The sequence below is a fragment of the Lissotriton vulgaris genome, chromosome 7, assembly GCF_964263255.1.
Source record: "Lissotriton vulgaris chromosome 7, aLisVul1.2, whole genome shotgun sequence".
NCBI classification, from domain to species: domain Eukaryota; kingdom Metazoa; phylum Chordata; class Amphibia; order Caudata; family Salamandridae; genus Lissotriton; species Lissotriton vulgaris.
Genome location: NC_141695.1, coordinates 1,290,506,417 through 1,290,524,679, shown reverse-complemented (window position 1 = coordinate 1,290,524,679; position 18,263 = coordinate 1,290,506,417).

The window sequence follows — 18,263 nt, the reverse complement described above, 5'->3', positions numbered from 1 at the left end:
GTAGGCGAGAAAGGCCTCAGCTTCCGAGGCGCTCAAAGGGGAGCTGGCGTACAGGTCAGTATAGAAGTCGCTAAATGCCGCCGTGATACTAGGGTCATCAGACACACAGCTGCCATCCGATCGGCGTATTTCCCGAACCAAGTGGCATTGGCGAGTCTCGCGGAGCTTGTGAGCTAACAATCTCCCACACCTATCCCCGCCCGTGTAATATGTATGTCGAAGCCTCAATGCTGCAAATTCCGCCCTGTCCTGGTCAATGGCTGCCAACTGCTGCCTCACTGCCTTAAGCTGCCTCCAAATACGTGGGGCCCCCGTGCGCTGGTGCATTTGCTCCAGTTGGCTCGTGCGTTGGCTGAGCTCCTCGCGCTTGCGACTATGCTCCACATTATCTGCCGCTGACATGGCAATAAATTCTCCTCGCAAGACCTCTTTCAATGTCGCCCATTGCGTGGCGAGTGTGGTATCTGATTTGCTGTTGTGAGAAAGGTAATCGGCTATGGTGCGCTGTATTCTCGTAACTACGTCAGCCTTGTGCTAATCCCTCTGCCGAGATCGCACCGGTCTGTGTGGCGCGCTGACATGACCTATCCAGGACATTGTCAAACACCAAATTCAGGTCCTCTCCCAACAGAATATGATGATCCGGTGTGGCAGTAGCCTCACTAAGGGCTGAGTGGAAAAATCTTTCCTGGCTCTCGTTAGGGGCATACATTGAGAAATCGTGAAAGTATGGTCCCCTAATGCAAAACTTTGGGTTTTGGGTCTTTGGGTTGTTGGTTCGCCTGAGCCTTGGCAAACAGGTCCTTCAAAGTCTTTCGGACCATCGTGGTGGACATATCGTGCTCAGGGTATTCCAAAGGGCACCCACCAGACTCTCTCGGCTTCAGCGTCACTCCAGGGCCCAGGCACGCTACTAGCCCTCCACAAAGGGATCTACACTGCTGAGACGCTCTGCGCTGCTGAGCACTAGGCCGCCTCTGCCAGGCCAATCCCTAGTTGTAGGGAAGGCGCTCTCCGGAGTGCCGCAGCCCCCCTCCGCAGGTCATCAAACTGCCCGCTCCGCAACTCGCTACTGGCTCGGTAGCCATCTGTCGCTACTCCAGGGGGCCTAGCACTGGGTCTCTGAGTCGCAGCTTCCACAACACACCGCCTCGTCCCCTCTGTCAATCCCGCGACCTCTCGTCTTCAGCCAGGGGGGCAACGCACTCCTCTTCGCGCTGGTCAAAGCCAAACCCCCAACAGCCTCCCGCAGCTGCCGCCCGCTCTCACAGGGTCAGGGGGACTCCCCGTCGTTGCCCCAAGCAGGTATCGCAGGCCCAACAGATGAGGCAGATCAGGAAACCCCAAATGTCTCTTCCTGCACCGGAGCCTCCCACTTGTGATCCAGGTGAGGCTCCCCAAGTGTGGTCTCTCCTAGCGTTGCGCTCTCACCCTCACAGCCAGGCTCCTCATGCTGCCTCCACAGTCCGCCAGGCAGAAAGGGGCCCCGTCCCGCCCCCGGTGGTCTCCGGGTTCCTTCGTCGCACTGCCCCAGTCAGCAATTCCAGCCCTCCTTACCGGCAGTGCCAGGCTCTGCCACACTCGAGCTCCTCCACGATCTCGGGGACGCCCTTAGGCTATCGTGCGCCGACCCACATCCTCCACTTCCACGGCACAGCTCCTCTGCGCCACGGCCCGCCAGCCCGGCCCTAGCACGGCCGGCCATACTCAAGATGGCGGCCCACACCACCTCCAGGCACTCCACTAGGCCTCTCCACAGGCCGCCACCGGGCCCCCCGCAGCCGGACGACCAACAGGGCCCCCAAGTCCAGAGTCCGCCGCACCTCAGGTCCTCGCTGCGGTGTCTACCGTAATGGCGCGAGTTGCGGACCAATTCCAAGATGGCGGCTAGGTCCAGGCCGCCGCCAGGCCACAAGCACCGGGCGGGTAGGGGGGGAAAGGGTGACTCCTCAGCGCGGCCACACCGCGGCTGCAGCTGCCCCGCTCACCGCACCGTCCTCCGGTCCCGAAAACCACCCGTCCAGGACGGTGTGGATCGGCGCCGGCCACGCTTCACCACTCTGGCCCCTCTGGCTGTCTTCGGCACCGATCAGCGCCCAGTCCGGCCTACAGCACACCTAGGGGCGGCAACACCCCTCCCTGCTCCGATTCTTCCACCAGAAGCACCACAGGCAGCACCCGGGTCGATCCCCTCCGTCAATTCAGGCCGACTGACGCTGTTAAGGCCCAAATGCCGGTGCTAAAGAATGCAGTCGGCGGGAGCTCCAGAGCAGAGCGTCCGCTCATGCCGCCATCCTCGCCACGCCCCCGGTATACTATTTTAAAAGAGTCAATTTCCTGTTTTGATTACAGGACACAGTCTTTGAAACAGCGGCCTAAGTCACTCTATTGATGAACAATAGGGAACACAGAAAAACCTGTAATTGTGTATATTCGATGCTTTTCCTCAAGGACAGGCATCATGCAAGGAAAGAGTACTCAATAAATTGGGCGCCTCAATTAACTGAATTCCTGCAGCGATTTAGCACAGCGCCAGCATGGAAAGGCTAAGCATTTTCTCAAGATAAAATATGTATATCTATAGCACAGAATCACCTCAAGCACTCTGACTTTTAAGTAATTGTTACTGTTTATAAAGTAGCTAAACTGTACTAGTCAGTTTTTATAAATTAGTGGCAAGAAACTATTAATGTGTTGACAAGTTTTTAAATCAAGTAGCGGCTACTTGATTGAAAATCTTGTCAACACACTTTGAGGAAACAAAGAAAACAAAGAGTCCAGCTTTTCTGCTGCTGCTGCTTTCCTCGGGAGAAAGTGTCTCTCATACTTGTTGAAATGTCAGTCATCATAACCCTGAAATTATGAAAACTTCACAAATGGCAATCTAAAACCTTGGCAGCTATGCATCATCGCGCGACACACCACACATGGTAGGGGACACAGTACTGTGTCCCGACACAGAGTTTGGAAAGCTCTGTTCTAGGGAGATTATTAAGTGCACACTGCATGCTATAGAGATGGGCTAGCAGGTTCCGGCCTGTACCTAACACCTTAGCTGTCAAGGATTGCTTTAAGTCACGGTTCATACGCTCCACAACACTATTGCCCTCAGGCCTGTATGGAGATGAAAATTTGACTTGGGCCCCCAATGAACCCATGGCATCCTTGTACACCTTGGAGGCGAACGCTGGACCCTGGTCCGAGTGAAAGGTACCACATGCAAAAATTCCCACAAAGACACGCATATCCCTGATGACAGTGCGGGCATCGTACTCCTTTGTGGCCACACCCAAACAAAGCGTGTGCACGAATCAACTGCAACTAAAATGTACTTATACGCAGTATAAGAGGACAAAGGACTGCAGTGATCTAAATAAACACACCCAAGTGGTTTATTAGAAATGTACAACTGTGTCTCTGGTGGGCACGCAGCAGTTGAAGGTTTAATCTGCTGGCATATGTCACAATGAAGGACATAATCATGCGTCTGTTCGTACAATCCGCGCAACCAGTAACGCTGTTGAAGGAGAGATACAGTGGCTGACACACCGGTCTGAGCCGAGGCCATACCCTCGTGAGCTGCTGTTATCAAGGCTTGCCTGAGGTCCGCGTTGGGAATCAACATGTCACCAACATTGTTAATTCTCACATAGGGAACTTTATCAGGACTTAAAATATACAAGTATTTAGAAGGGAAACCTCTAGGGTTATTACCTCCCTTCTCTGTTGCGGCAATAGCTGACAAGATGTCATCCTCAATCTTACTTTTGAAGCGTGTAACTGCTACTACTAAGTATGTCACTACTGCGATCTTCGGTGCTTCATCAGCAAGACAGTTACTAACAGAGTGTACACCCACGGGTTGGTGACCAAGTGTATGAATTACAAACACGAGTAAGAGCCTTTCTTTAAGCTCAGCCACTCAAACCTAAGCAGTTTGTGTTTAAACGTGCTACCTTTGGAATCGCGATATTCATTCTGAGTCTAAAAGAATAGATTGTCATTGTAAGACTTAACACAGTAGTAAGAGTCACTCACAACAAGAGTAGTCACACAGGGTCTGCGTACTCCAGCGCAAGCACCAAAGCACGTAGCTCTGCCATTTGGGCGGTACAGTCCCCTAATGTCTGTGTATGCACCACATCGGACTTGAACTCTTCATTCACCATAGTACCAACCACTATTGGGCAGGCCGAAGAATAAGCATGGTTTGAAACCGTCGTCGGCTGCGCCGATCCGTCAGTGTATATGATATAATGGAAGTCCTCCAGCGGGCACATGGTCAGAGGAGCAGGATGAACAAATTTATATTGCAAGAACTCTTGTGTTTGCAAAGAGGAGTCAAAGATGAACGTGACAACCGGAGATGTCAAAGACGTGGCCCATTGTATCCACCTCGGGTGTAAAGCTTTCGAATTCGATACACTGGCCTTTGTCACTGCCTCCAAGGCAGGATACGATGTAACAACCAACATGCGTTTCGCCTGCGACAGTGCCCGTTCTTTCAGAATAGCAATCTGCACTGCAGTCAAAACTTTTTCCACAGTGGAAAACCGCATTTCAGCCGAAGTGTACAAGTGTGACTTGTAAGCTATAGGGACTGTGTCATCCTCATTAAAAATCAGGTACGTGAAACCAACTGCGCCTGGCACAATTCTTATCACCAGGATTGTGTGGTTGTCACGAGTCAGTAAGAATTTAGATTCAAGAAGATCAGACTGCAAAGATCGCAAATTTGCAGAATGTTCAGGCAGCCAGCAAGATTTGGTAAAAGTAGGTTGTACCAAGGCATAAAGTGGCTTGATACGCTGAGCATATTCGGGAATGTAGATACGCCCGAAATTTTAAAAAGCCAGCAGAGATTGTAGTTTTTTCAGGGTTGTTGGAGCGCGCAGCAGTGCGCATTTCTCCAAGAAGTGAGGTGCTAAACCTCGACCTTCATTGTTGAGGTCATAGCCCAGGAACAACACTGTGTACTCTGCAATATGTGATTCAGCAAAGTTACATTTGTAACCGAAGTCCACAAACATACAAATGATGCGGTCAACGCGACACAGATGCGGCCATAATTCGTCGTCTGTGAGATAAATGTCATCAACATACGAAAATGCATCAGGGTCGAGTCTCTCTAAAAGAGAGACTATGCAGGCAGCAAAGACGCCTGGACTGTTCTTATAGCCCATAGCTAATCTTCTGAACTGTTTCTGTTTACCGCCAAAGGTGAACGCTGTCCATTGACTACTAAGAGAGGACAGGTTATGGCTAAAAAAGCCATTGGATATGTCAAGTGTGGTTTTAAAATGCTTACGCACAAGACTATCCACAAGGGCAGAACTGTGAGTATTTTGCACCGCACAGGTCCGCCAATGAGAGTTCAAGTGCCAGTAATCCAATACCAAACGGTACAAGCCATCAGGCTTAGTCACAGTAAAAAGAGGATTATTAATAGGAGACACACACGTTTCAATCACACCTTGATATTCCAATTGTTCAAGGATTTCCGCCACGGGAGCTTTCGCTTCACGTCGCATGGGATATTGGGGTTGAGGCTGTGGCATAGACCGCAATGGTATCTCATGTCGGGGGGAAAATTTGTCCCATCCACACTGAGTACGGTGCAACGCCGGTGCAAGCACCATAGCCCACTCTTCTGCAAAATTCGGGACTTGCTCCTTTGGCACTGTGTGTGCGAAAGCAGGTAGGATTACCTCCTCCCCTTGCGGAGCGGACAGAACGAAGGGTGGGGGCCAGTCAGACTCAGCTAACAAAATGTCATAGGTAGTTAGATTTTCCCAAAATACCCCTTTAATAGTACGTTGTATGTCACCTTCAATTAAAAGGACTATTTCATAAAGTCTTTCAGGGGGAGCCACTCTAGTGTCAGCTGTCTCAACAGTAACAACCGTGTCAGTTGCTGTCACCTTCAGAAATGGACGCAATGCTTCCCGCACTACTGTAATTTCCGCTGCGCTGTCTAACAGCATCTGCGCCCATGTCAGGTTCCGAAGCTGTGTTCTCACTATCCGTGGCATACCTCGCTGTTAAAGCAGCAACTTTCTTTGTCTGAAACTGGGGTCTTTGACGCAGTGAGTCGTCTCGCTTGCCTTTACCGTCGGTCTTGCGGGCTGCTCTCTGCTTTGCTGGGCACCCCAACCTTTGCTGCGGTCTCCTCCACTGCAATGTATCCTGCAAAGAGCAAGGAGAACATTGATCAGGAACTTGAAAATGATCAGGCGACTTAATACTAGTGTGGTCGCGCAAATCATATGTGTGCTCATTAGACTCCGGTATTGGCGAAGCAGGAAACGACCCCTGTTTCTGTTGCTTTTTCCCCTGTTTTTTATTCTTATTTCAATTCTGTTTTGAAAAGGAGGGGCGTTCATCTTTATCAGAAGATGCCACCTTAGTTTGCTTCTGCACTGCTGTTTTAGCAAAAGGCTTAACACCCAAACTATTGCGCCCAATGGTTTTATAAGCATTAGCAATGATTTTCGGTAACTGCCGGGGCTTATCGGCATCGGGGACTGCGCGTAAAGCATTAGACACCTGGAAGCTCACAGCATCCCCCTTAACATTAGCAAGGACGAAATCGGAAACAACCTCAAACGCTCCAACGAGTCTCATTCCCAATTCAACAGCCGCCTCCGCCCTGTGTTCATCTTGGACACGCTTAATGACGGAGGGCAGGACAGCCATAGATGGAGTGCCAAAGCAAACATCTTACCCCAGGTTTCACAATCAGCAACCTCTGGTATTAAGTCTTTCTGCAAAGTAATTATTAGAATCCTGTGTTTCTCAACAGGAGACGTATTAGAAAATACTGCTTCCAGCTGGTCAAATTTCTCAGCAATCCAAAAAGGTAAATCATCCTTTTCTTGGGGCCGCTTGCCCATAACCGAATTAACCATGACTGGATTCATTTTCATCCTGGCTGGTCCAGCTGGTTGACCCGCCGCGCCAGGCTGCCCTGCCTGGACGTGGCGGGAAACGTATTGCACTAGAGCCCGGTGCACTGTGACCAAATAGGTATAGAGCACACTCAACTCAACTATAGTGACTTGATTGTGAAGCGGATGCAGCGTGTAACCGGCCAAGACCAGCCACGTGGCCCCTGGAATGGACAAAGGGCCCAACCGAACCGCCGTCACCGATTGGGGAAGGTCGCCATTAAACCAAAAGCGATGCTGCCATGCAGAGATAGGAATCTCAAGTGTCCTATATGGGATTTAGTTTAGAGGCACAACCGTGGGAGTATAAGTGTGAAACAGACCAGATTCGCGGGTGGCTCAAGAGCGCCACCCGCGAATACCAACAGATGATCCGCACCACCAAAAGGACATTGTTCAAAGAGCGGCTGGACAACAACACCCAAAACAGCAAGGAACTCTTCAGCATCGCCAAAGAGCTCTCCAACCCCAGCGCCAGCAACAACGACATCACACCGTCACAAGACCTCTGCAACTCCCTCGCCACATTCTTCCACCGCAAGATCGCAGATATACACGACAGCTTTGGACCCCAGACTCCGCCTCCAGCCACCAAACCAACGACCCCCACCACCAGCCTCAGCGCATGGACCCCCATCAGCACTGAAGACACCACCCGCGTCATGAACACCATCCACTCCGGCTTCCCCTCCGACCCATGCCCTCATCATATCTTCAACAAAGCCGACACCATCATCGCACCCCACCTCCGGAACATCATTAACAGCTCCTTCACGTCAGCCACCTTCCCCGGAAGCAAGAAACACGCAGAATTAAAACGCCCTTCTGAAGAAACCAACAGCGGACCCCAAAGACCTCAAGAACTTCCGCCCTATCTCTCTCCTCCCCTTCCCGGCTAAAGTCATCGAGAAGACCGTCAATAAACAGCTGACCGCATTCCTCAAAGAAAACATCTCACTCGACCCATCCCAGTCCGGATTTCCAGCCAACCACAGCACCGAGACCGCCCTCATCGCAGCCACCAATGACATCAGGACCCTGATGGGCAACGGAGAGACAGACGCTCTCATCCTGCTGGACCTCTCGGCAGCCTTTGATACCGTCTGCCACCGCACCCATATAACCCGCCTCTACAACACTGGGATCCAAGGAAAGGCCCTGGACTGGATCACATCGTTCCTCTCCGACAGAACCCAGAGAGTCCGCCTCCCTCCCTTCCGCTCCGAAGCCACCAAGATCATATGCGGCGTACCCCAGTGCTCCTCACTCAGCCCAACCCTCTTCAATATCTACATGAGCCCCCTTGCCACCATCGCACGCAAACACAACATCAACATCATCTCCTACCCCGACGACACCAAAATGATACTCTCCCTCACCAAAGACCCTCTCACCGCCAAAGCCAACTTCCAGGACGGAATGAAATATGTCGCAGGATGGATGAAGCACAGCCGTCTGAAGCTCAACTCGGACAAGACAGAGGTCCTCATCCTCGGACAATCCCCATCTGCCTGGGACAACTCCTGGTGGCCCACGATGCTGGGCACAGCACCGATACCGACGGACCACGTACGCAACCTGGGCTTATCCTGGACTCCTCCCTCACGATGACCAAGCAAGTCAACGCAGTCTCGTCCTCTTGTTTTAACACCCTGCGCATGCTCCGAAAGATCTTCCGGTGGATCCCCACCAAAACCAGAAAGACTGTCACCCAGGCACTCGTCACCAGCCGACTGGACTACGGAAACGCCCTATATGCAGGAACCACAGCCAAACTGCAGAAACACCTTCAGCGCATACAGAACGACTCCGCACGACTCATCCACGACATCTCTCGCCACAGCCACATATCCGCCCATCTGAGAAACCTGCACTGGCTCCCTGTCAGCAAGAGGATCACGTTCAGGTTGCTCACCCACGCACATAAAGCGCTCCACAACATGGGCCCCGAATACCTCAACAACCTCCTCTCGTTCTACACCCCCACCCGCCAACTCCGCTCCACCAGCCTCGCCCTCGCCACCGTCCCACGGATTCGCAGAACCACCACCGGAGGAAGATCGTTCTCCTACCTGGCAGCGAAGACATGGAACTCCCTCCCCGCACACCTACGACTGACCGAGGACCATCTCACCTTCAGGAAACACCTCAAGACATGGTTATTCTAGCAGTAGCGGCACCCCCCCTCCCTCCAGCGCCTTGAGACCCTCACGGGTGAGTAGCGCGCTCTACAAATGTACTATTGATTGATTGATTGATTGAGAATCCGCATTTACTGCAGGAAAGGTAACCCACGAGTAGAAAATCTCAAACGGGTATGTCGCTTCAGCACTCACCACGAAAACTAACGCCATGCCATCCACAGTGATGCCATACGTCTGCAAGTGATTGCGGACAGCCATCCTACTATGTTGGGGAATCTCGATGTCACTCATAGCGACACAGGAGATAAAAAGTACAATGCAAAATAAATGTAGCACTAAGAGTAGTAACTCAAACAAGCTTGAAAACCCCTATTGAACTATAGGTAGGTTAAACCGTAACCACTGTCAACGGTAAACTATAGCATTGTTACAACTCCATAAAACACAAAAGGAGAAATCATATTATAATGATGGTGGGAACAGGTTATATAGCACCTAGTATGCCACCCTCCCTAACTAGGAACTATGTTTTATAAAATATAGAAGGTCTCTTAGGCTTGAATAGGGGACTCCATACCTCCAAGATCAGCAGAAGTTAATCACATCAGGATCTGCAGTAGCTCTCTGTCTCTCTGGAAACAGGCTTCCTTTCAGAGTGTGTAAAACATGTATGCAGTGTGGTATTAAAGACGCCAGGATTTTCAGTTAGCTGCGACTGCATTCATGTTATGTCTAGTGCATGAGATGATCAGCCTGAACAACACCAAACATTGTTTTGATAACCTTGGAGGCTTCAGCACTCACTGTGCAGACTAAGGTCGAGCTGTAAGTCTAGGGACGTTGAAAACAAGCCATTCTCATGTGAAGCAATTCACGCAGCCTAACTTACAACAACAGTTACATATAGTGTTGTGTGCAAAAGCAACAGAAAGGTAAAATGGCATTTAAACTTGTAATAAGCCTATGCTAACATAGCAATGTGCGCAAGTAAAGCCCAGCACTTACTACAGTGCATGCACCACCTTACACAGGTTGCAGTAGCAGACCTGTGGTGTCAATTTGAGTGGTCTCTCAGGGGTGGAATAATACATGCTGCAGCCCCTGGGAGGCCTCTGGGGTTCCTATTCCCTGGGTATATAGTATACTATATACTAGGGACTTATAAAGGTACCCCAGAATCCAATCTGGAGTGTACTTACAGTGCATGCAAACAGTTTATACGAGAAAGCAGCTAGGCTGGTGTCCTGAATAGCAGGATCCCAGCCAGAATAAGTCAAAAGCAGTGAAACAACAGCAAAAAGTGGGTGTAACTATAAGAAGCAAATCATACTCTCCTACAGGGTCTACATGGGCAAGGTATGCTCTGAGGAGGGGGCCAAATGGTCTCAACCTACCCATTTAAATGAACCAAAGGGAGGTTGTGCTGCCCCCCAGGGGTATAGCCCACACTGGGGCTATTGTGATCTTTTCCGGTGAAGTTTTATATGCTTGGTTTCCAGAGACCACTGGCCCTGAAGAGACCAATTCTAGTCCTCGGTTGAAAGTGGAACTCCTCCTCTGTTTGGCTCCAGGGGTCTGGCCTTTCTCCTTTGTTTATGTGGGCTGGTACTTAACCAGGTGCAATGTGACGATTTAATTAACACATGCATATTTTCTCCTCACCCTTTCATTTCCCAGGGACGGGGTCATGCACTGTTAAATGGCTCTATTGTGTGGGGTAGTCATTTGATTCTCCTGCTGGCCAGCACAGTAATTAACTTGAGCCAATAGGGGGGTTATGGGCTGGAATCTGCTTATGGCTGGATGGGGAAACCATGAAAACTCATCAAGTGCTATGAGGAGTACAGATATCATACATTTGCTGTTGGGTATTCTGTGTAACTGTTTCCCCTAAAATTGATACCTGACTGGTATCCCTTGACCAATGATAGCAAAACTGTGTGGTGGTGCAGATATTGCCCATAAAATAAAATGCAGTGAGTTTTCAGTAATCACTGCAGATGTCCTTTATGGATGCCCACTCATATTATGTGGACTACATCTGGTCAGCACCAATTCCTGAATAGTGCATTCTGCAACAGGCTGCCTCTGTGCAGATACCAGGCTGAGCTAAAAGGTAATCTCATGTATCGCCACACTTGCCCCGCAGTGACTCTGACCTGCGCAACGCTACGAGAGAGGAAGATTCTGCCACATCACCGGGTCCCTGTGCTGTTGAGACCTCCCACCGCCCCCCTCCCGCCGTCCTGCTGTCTGCTTCCACCTGACAGCGGGGCCGCCGAGTGGAGCGAGGCGAGGGGCTGCCTACAACTCCCGGCAGCCCTCGAGGTCTCCAGACACACCCCCTTCACGACGCGCCAGGAGGCGCATAAAGGGCGTCCCCGTTACAGGAGGTAGTGTAACGCTGTTTCGCCACACTTGCCCCGCAGTGACTCTGACCTGCGCAACGCTACGAGAGAGGAAGATTCTGCCACATCACCGGGTCCCTGTGCTGTTGAGACCTCCCACCGCCCCCCTCCCGCCGTCCTGCTGTCTGCTTCCACCTGACAGCGGGGCCGCCGAGTGGAGCGAGGCGAGGGGCTGCCTACAACTCCCGGCAGCCCTCGAGGTCTCCAGACACACCCCCTTCACGACGCGCCAGGAGGCGCATAAAGGGTGTCACCGTTCCCTCTCACGGGACGCGAGCGGGAAGACCGGAGGAGACTGGGCTGGGCCCACCCCCCTAAGATCCTCTATAAAACAAGAACCGGTTCAGTAAGTAAATCTGTGTTCACAAAGTCATCTAAGTGTTGACTAGAAATCAAACTTCACTACTGTAATCTCTGTCCATCAGCATACAAATGTCTACCAGAGGTTCTAGGAGTAAAACCCTGAAAAACATGACATCTACTGTTGGTCCTATTGATCTTTTTATAACTAAAGTGAATAAAACCATCGACCAAACGGTAATGCTGATCGACCGACGAGTATCCTATGAACTAGATCAAGCTAGACGCTCGTCAATGGGAATGCTAGCACAAGCACAAACTCCAAATGTCCCATTGCAAAAATCTATAAATCTGGAAACAAACGCGGACATTCACGTAATCCCAAACATCGTTGATCTTTCCGTATCATTACAATTTTCAGATTCACAACTGAGTCAAGGTCTTGAACAGACCCCTGACATTTTTGCTAGCCCGCAGCGAAAATCTATCGAACCCACACAAAGTGAATCGAGAGGGATTAGGGAAGGAGCAATTTCCAAAGTGCAACATCATAAAGAAAAACACCATAAAAAATCAATAAATAAAGACACTGCAAACTTAAACTCAGATTCACATACTAAAATGTGTGACTCAAACAACGCTTTAAATTCAAACAATGATAAAACTGCTTTCTCGTCGGAAACCAATAGTAACATCAATTCCGATGTATTACTAGTTGAAGCTCACAACGACAGATCCAATTCCAAGCAAACTCACAAGAAGCCGGCGGCTTGTACTATAACAAAAAATGTGATTAACACCAAAACACAAGCTTCTCTACTAAAAGAAATCTCTGAAATAGTCAAACATCAGCTCCAACCACTTCAAAAAAGTATACAAATCATAGAAAAGCAATTAGCAATATTGGTTGCTATCTCAAAAACAACTTCTAATCCGAGAAATAAAGAACATCTAAACTTGCCTGGACTTAAGGTCTCATCAAGTATTGTAAAACCCACAGATAAACCAAAACAACCAGTTAGTAGTATGGCTACTACAAATAATACAAATGCAAATCCAGTAGAGATAACAAAAAAAACTACTATTAATCAGATATCTTCACCAAAGAACAAGATTTCTCAAGGAACTTCTAAAACAGTTATAAGCACACAAAACAAATCACCAGGAAAACTCCCTAGTGCAGATGGCACGGACAAAAGAGCTCCCCCAGCAAAAACTCCTTCTACAGTTCCTACATCAAATACCCTTGGTTATGATCAGACACAGAGACAATTTAATAAATCAGAAAGGTCAAATAAAAAACGGTCAAAATTGGTAAACCTTCCACCGGAAGCAGCACCCTTTGTTGTCATCTTAACAGGTGTTCCGGAATTGAGTAACGACACAGAAGAACCAACCTGGTCATTATTAAATAAAACTCGATATTGGTTAAATATAAACAGACCAAACCATCCAAATAATATTACCAGAATCTCCACTGCAAAAAGGGTTTCATGGATAGGTCACCAACCAAAAACAATATCTGGAGACTGCATAATTGTCAATCTCGAAAATCCCCGTGCTGTGGAATACATATGCTCCTGGGACTCATTAGGTAATACAGGAGGAATAAAGGTCAAACGTCTATCTTTCTTTTACCCCCAACAAAATCGCCCCCCTGATGACTTCAACTGCCCCCCAGAATGGTCCTGGAACCATCATGATCACGAACAGAGAAACTGGAACCAGGGACATTGGGGTCAAGGAAACAATCAGAGAAACTGGAATCAGGGAGATTGGGATCAAGGAAATAATCACTCGAGCTGGCACCAGGGAGATTGGGGTCACGACTACAACGACCGGGGTGATTGGAACAACTATGGTAGGAGGCCACGACAACCACCCCATAGAGATACATGGGCTGGAATACCAACATCAAACAGTTATAGCTGCCTGGATATGGTCGACTGACCATCATCAGAGCCCTGTATTATGACGAACTCACATAATAATAGAACATGCTTTGAAAGACCAGCTAAACATCTTGTGACCACGATCTCAAACAATATCCAAGGTACACCAAAAGCAAGACAACTGGAATAAAAAGTAATGACAAAATCCCAATCCATGGTAAAACAGGCTGAAGTACCTCAGAGTATAACTAATGTCAGCAATAGAACAACAACTACGCTACAAATCTCCCCAAGGTCACCTGCTATTTCTAGTAAATACCATGACAGGAACCTGTTATCCTGGAATGTGGCGGGACTAGCAACCAAACACATGGAAGGCAGTTTTTTAGACTTGGTTCACTCAAGCGATATAGTCTGTCTACAAGAGACATGGCTAAATAACCCAATCCATCTTGTGGGATATAGAACATACTTCTCCCAGGCTACAAAATCAACATCAGGGAGAAGTAAAGGAGGTTTAACAACATATATCTCCAATCTTTGGCCATGTCGTGAAGTAACTCCTGTTACACTCCACCAGAATTACCAGATTATTAGCATTAAAGGATCTAATCAAGAGGTTTATATTCTGATAAACTTCTATAACAACATGACTATAATCGAGCAGTCCAAAGCTTTAAAAGAAATTATAGAGGAGATTAATGAATTAAAGATAAAATATGCCAGAACTCCACATACAATAATTTGGGGAGGCGATTTCAATCTTCACTTATGTAAAAATAGTGACGCCCACATTTGCGGGATTACAGACGAATATGAAAACCCGACACCTCACTTCTCTCACACCCCCGAAGGCACCAATATGCAGGCCACAATGGCTGAACTAGACATAGGGTTTGCAAATATGTTAAAAACGCCCATTTCTCGGTTTTCTCCTACCTTTCATGGCAGAGGCTGTGAATCGGTAATTGACTATATTCTGATATCTAGCAGTAAAGCTAATCGCATAAAATCATTTGAAGTGGAGAGTAATGCACTTAGCGACCATTTTCCACTCAGAATAATATTTCAAGAACTAGATTCTCAAAAGAACTCAGGAAAGACTCAGCCCGGCTTGCTACACCAAGAAGTACTAACACTGAACAGAAAAAACGGGTATACCCTCAGATGGGGCAATTTAGATCAAGAACTTACTAAGGTGAAAATAATTAAAACATGTAAGAATGAAATTGACAAATGTCTAGACCCTTCCTCAAACTCAGCAGAGATCATGAGTAGCTACTATGCAATAGCAAACACAATAAGTCAAGAATTAACCAGACCCATCAAAAAAAATAATACTTCGAAAAATGGGTGGTTTAACACAAAATGCACAAAAGCATACTCAAATTTAAAGAAAGCCTTAACAAAACAACCAAGAAACAGAGCAGAGGTAACCGAATTAAGGAAAACTTACGCACAGGCAATTAAACAAAGGAAAAAGGAGTTACAAGTAAACCTCTGGAAACAACTCCTAAAAAGCAGTACCCTAAAAGACAGCACATCCTTCTGGGAAACAGTTAAAACTCCTTTTTTAACTGATAATAATGCTGGCCCCTCTTTGGATGTTGCTATAACTGCAGAAGACTGGGTACAGCACTTCTCAGGGGTTTTTGGGGAGATTGGGCCCGAAGACTTAACTTCTCAAGATCCTCTCCCGTTGGTGCAATACCCGATAGAGATACAATTCACACTCAAAGAAACAACTAATGCTATAAAATCTGCAAAAAATGGCAAAGCACCGGGACCAGACTCTATTCCTATGGACCTCTACAAAATTCTACCTGAACTATGGGCTCCCCTTCTGACTAAAGTGTTAAACGCAGCAAAAGACACTGGCCTTCCTGACTCTTGGTCAACCTCGATCCTGGTCCCCATTTTTAAAAAAGGCAACAGAGACAGTCCAACCTGCTACCGCCCCATATCCCTCTTGGATTCAACTGGAAAGATGCTAGGGCGTATACTTCTAAATCGACTTCAGGAGTGGTCAAAAGAGCAAGGGGTACTCTCAGACCTCCAATACGGCTTCAGAGCCGGGCTAAGCACCGTGGATCAAGTCCTAAATTTAACATTACTTGTAGGAAAATATGTAACAGCGAAGAAATCGTGCCTACACATGGTGTATGTCGATCTTACAGCAGCCTTCGACTGTGTGGGACACTCGAAGCTCTGGACAATAATGCTACAAATGGGGATAGAACCACCTATAGTAGATATCCTCCGTGAGCTATACTCTGGCGCTACGGGAAAGGTCAGATATGGAATAGCAGGACAACTAACTAACAGCTTTCCAATTCAGAAAGGGGTCAGACAAGGGTGCGTGCTGGCCCCTTTCCTATTTACACTTTATACGAATGGTTTAGAGGCTGCACTGCTCAAGGGCGTTAAAGATCTGCCGGAAGCCGGTCGTCGACAGATTCCAGCGTTACTATACGCCGACGACGCGGTAATACTGGCAAGAACACCTGTCCAGCTTCAGAGGGCCCTAAATAATTACTGTACCTTTATGACCAGTCTCGATCTAAAAGTGAACATAAGGAAAACTTATGTAATGCACATCGGCAACAGAGGGAACAAAGAGAAAAAAATCTTTGTGGACAACCTGCCTCTTGAAAGAACTAACATCTATCCTTATCTTGGTATAACTATTGATGAGGCGTTTAATTGGAGAGAGGCAATTAACTCCAGAAAGTTAGCCCTCATAAGAACAGTCGGCGCTTTAAAAGCATTTTCACTTCGTTTGGGAAAAAGACCACCCAACAAAATGATTAAGATATACAATGCAAAATCTATCAGCACAGCCACTTTTGGAGCAGGAGTCTGGGGTACAACTAATGTAGAGCAACTCCAAAAAATCGAAAACTCCTTCCTAAAGTTTTTATTGGCTGCTCCCAAAAGCACCACCACATTTGGTTGTCACCTTGAACTCGGAGTACACTATATATCGGACATCATTAAGATTCAGCCTATCATGCTATGGCGTAGAATTTGGGCCAGAGAAGAATGCCACCTTACAAGAACAATAATAGAGGACTGCATGAAACTAGACCATATGAATAAGATAAAATGGTTGGCATATGTAAAATCTTTTTTCACTGACATCGGCCGTCCGAGCTTCTTTGAAGACCCACCATCTGTAACAGACATTTCAAAAAAAGATCTAAAAACACTTTGTCTGTCACATTTATCTGAACTCCGAATGCTGTGTGAAATAGGTAAACCCTCAGTACAACAATGCTTAATGATACAGCTGGTCCCAACTATCCAACCTTATTTACAGTACCATTTGTCGCAATATGAAAAGTTACTCCTCACTCGTTTCAGGCTTAACATATATCATCTTTTGGTTCTATTTCCCATTCAGAATGTATGGACTCATAACACTGCAGTGTGTCCGTGTGACTCTATGTCTCCACAGTCTACAATACATGTCACATTTTTTTGTAAATTTTATATGGAACTACGCAGGAGGTGGATATTACCACTACTAAAAGTTATGAACATCCGTAGATGTCGCCCTGCCTATTTAGCCCTGCAACTCCTGGAAAATTCTTTGATGACAAAATCTGTGGCACAATATCTAAAATTATGCATTAGGCACCGTACGAACCTGTAATGATGTGTAATAGTTTTAATAATTTTTCTACAATGAATGAATAATGATTTTTAATATTTATTGTGTTTTTATGTACTTTTATGGTTTTCATATATGGAACCCGAATAAAGATATTTTGATTTGATTTGAGGTAATCTCATGCGCTCAGCCCACACACGTTTACATGCATGTGATCAGATGTTCACCTGTAACTAGGCCAGAGCTTCTAACTCAGCTGCTCAGTGGACCTTGCCTTAAAAGGTGGATACTGGTGGTTAGAACTCTCAGTCCATTTCCATAGAATTCACCGCCAGTGAGCCTCAGTTGGTGATACTCACAGCAAAAGTCGAAATTGTTAGTCAGGAAGTGAAAAATCCAGGGGGATTAAATGGGCGGACCTCATTTCCTTTAGCAACTCTTCAAGTTCGATCTCCAGCTGAAGGACAGTCGACACCCCCACCGTAATTAAGACATTATGTTTGACCAATATCTGTCTTTAGTGGCACACATCAATAAACGTATCTCTGTTTGTTTTCAGATGATGAAAGTGATCGGGAAAACTATCTCTCTATGCTGTCTAGCGCAACAAGTAAATCTGTGATTCAAGCACTCATCATATCCAGGCAAGACTACTGCAATTCCCTTTTTGTGAGTCTGCCTGCGGACTTGCTTAGTAAATGTAAATGTACAGGAATTTATATAGCGCAAATCACCGAGCGGTTTCTAAGCGCTTGCTTAGGGAACCCATCCTGGTATTCCCCTGTGAGATAACCCTGGCAGGGTATCCGCAAGGTGAAAGCCAGGCATCCCACCGCGAGGCGCCGTTGTGGATATTAAGCAAGCTATTGCCCAGAGTCGCAGAGTGTGAACCCGTGAATCGAGTAGGCACCGGAGCGAGAATTGTCGAGTCCATGGACGTTTTTAGGACTCAAGACCCC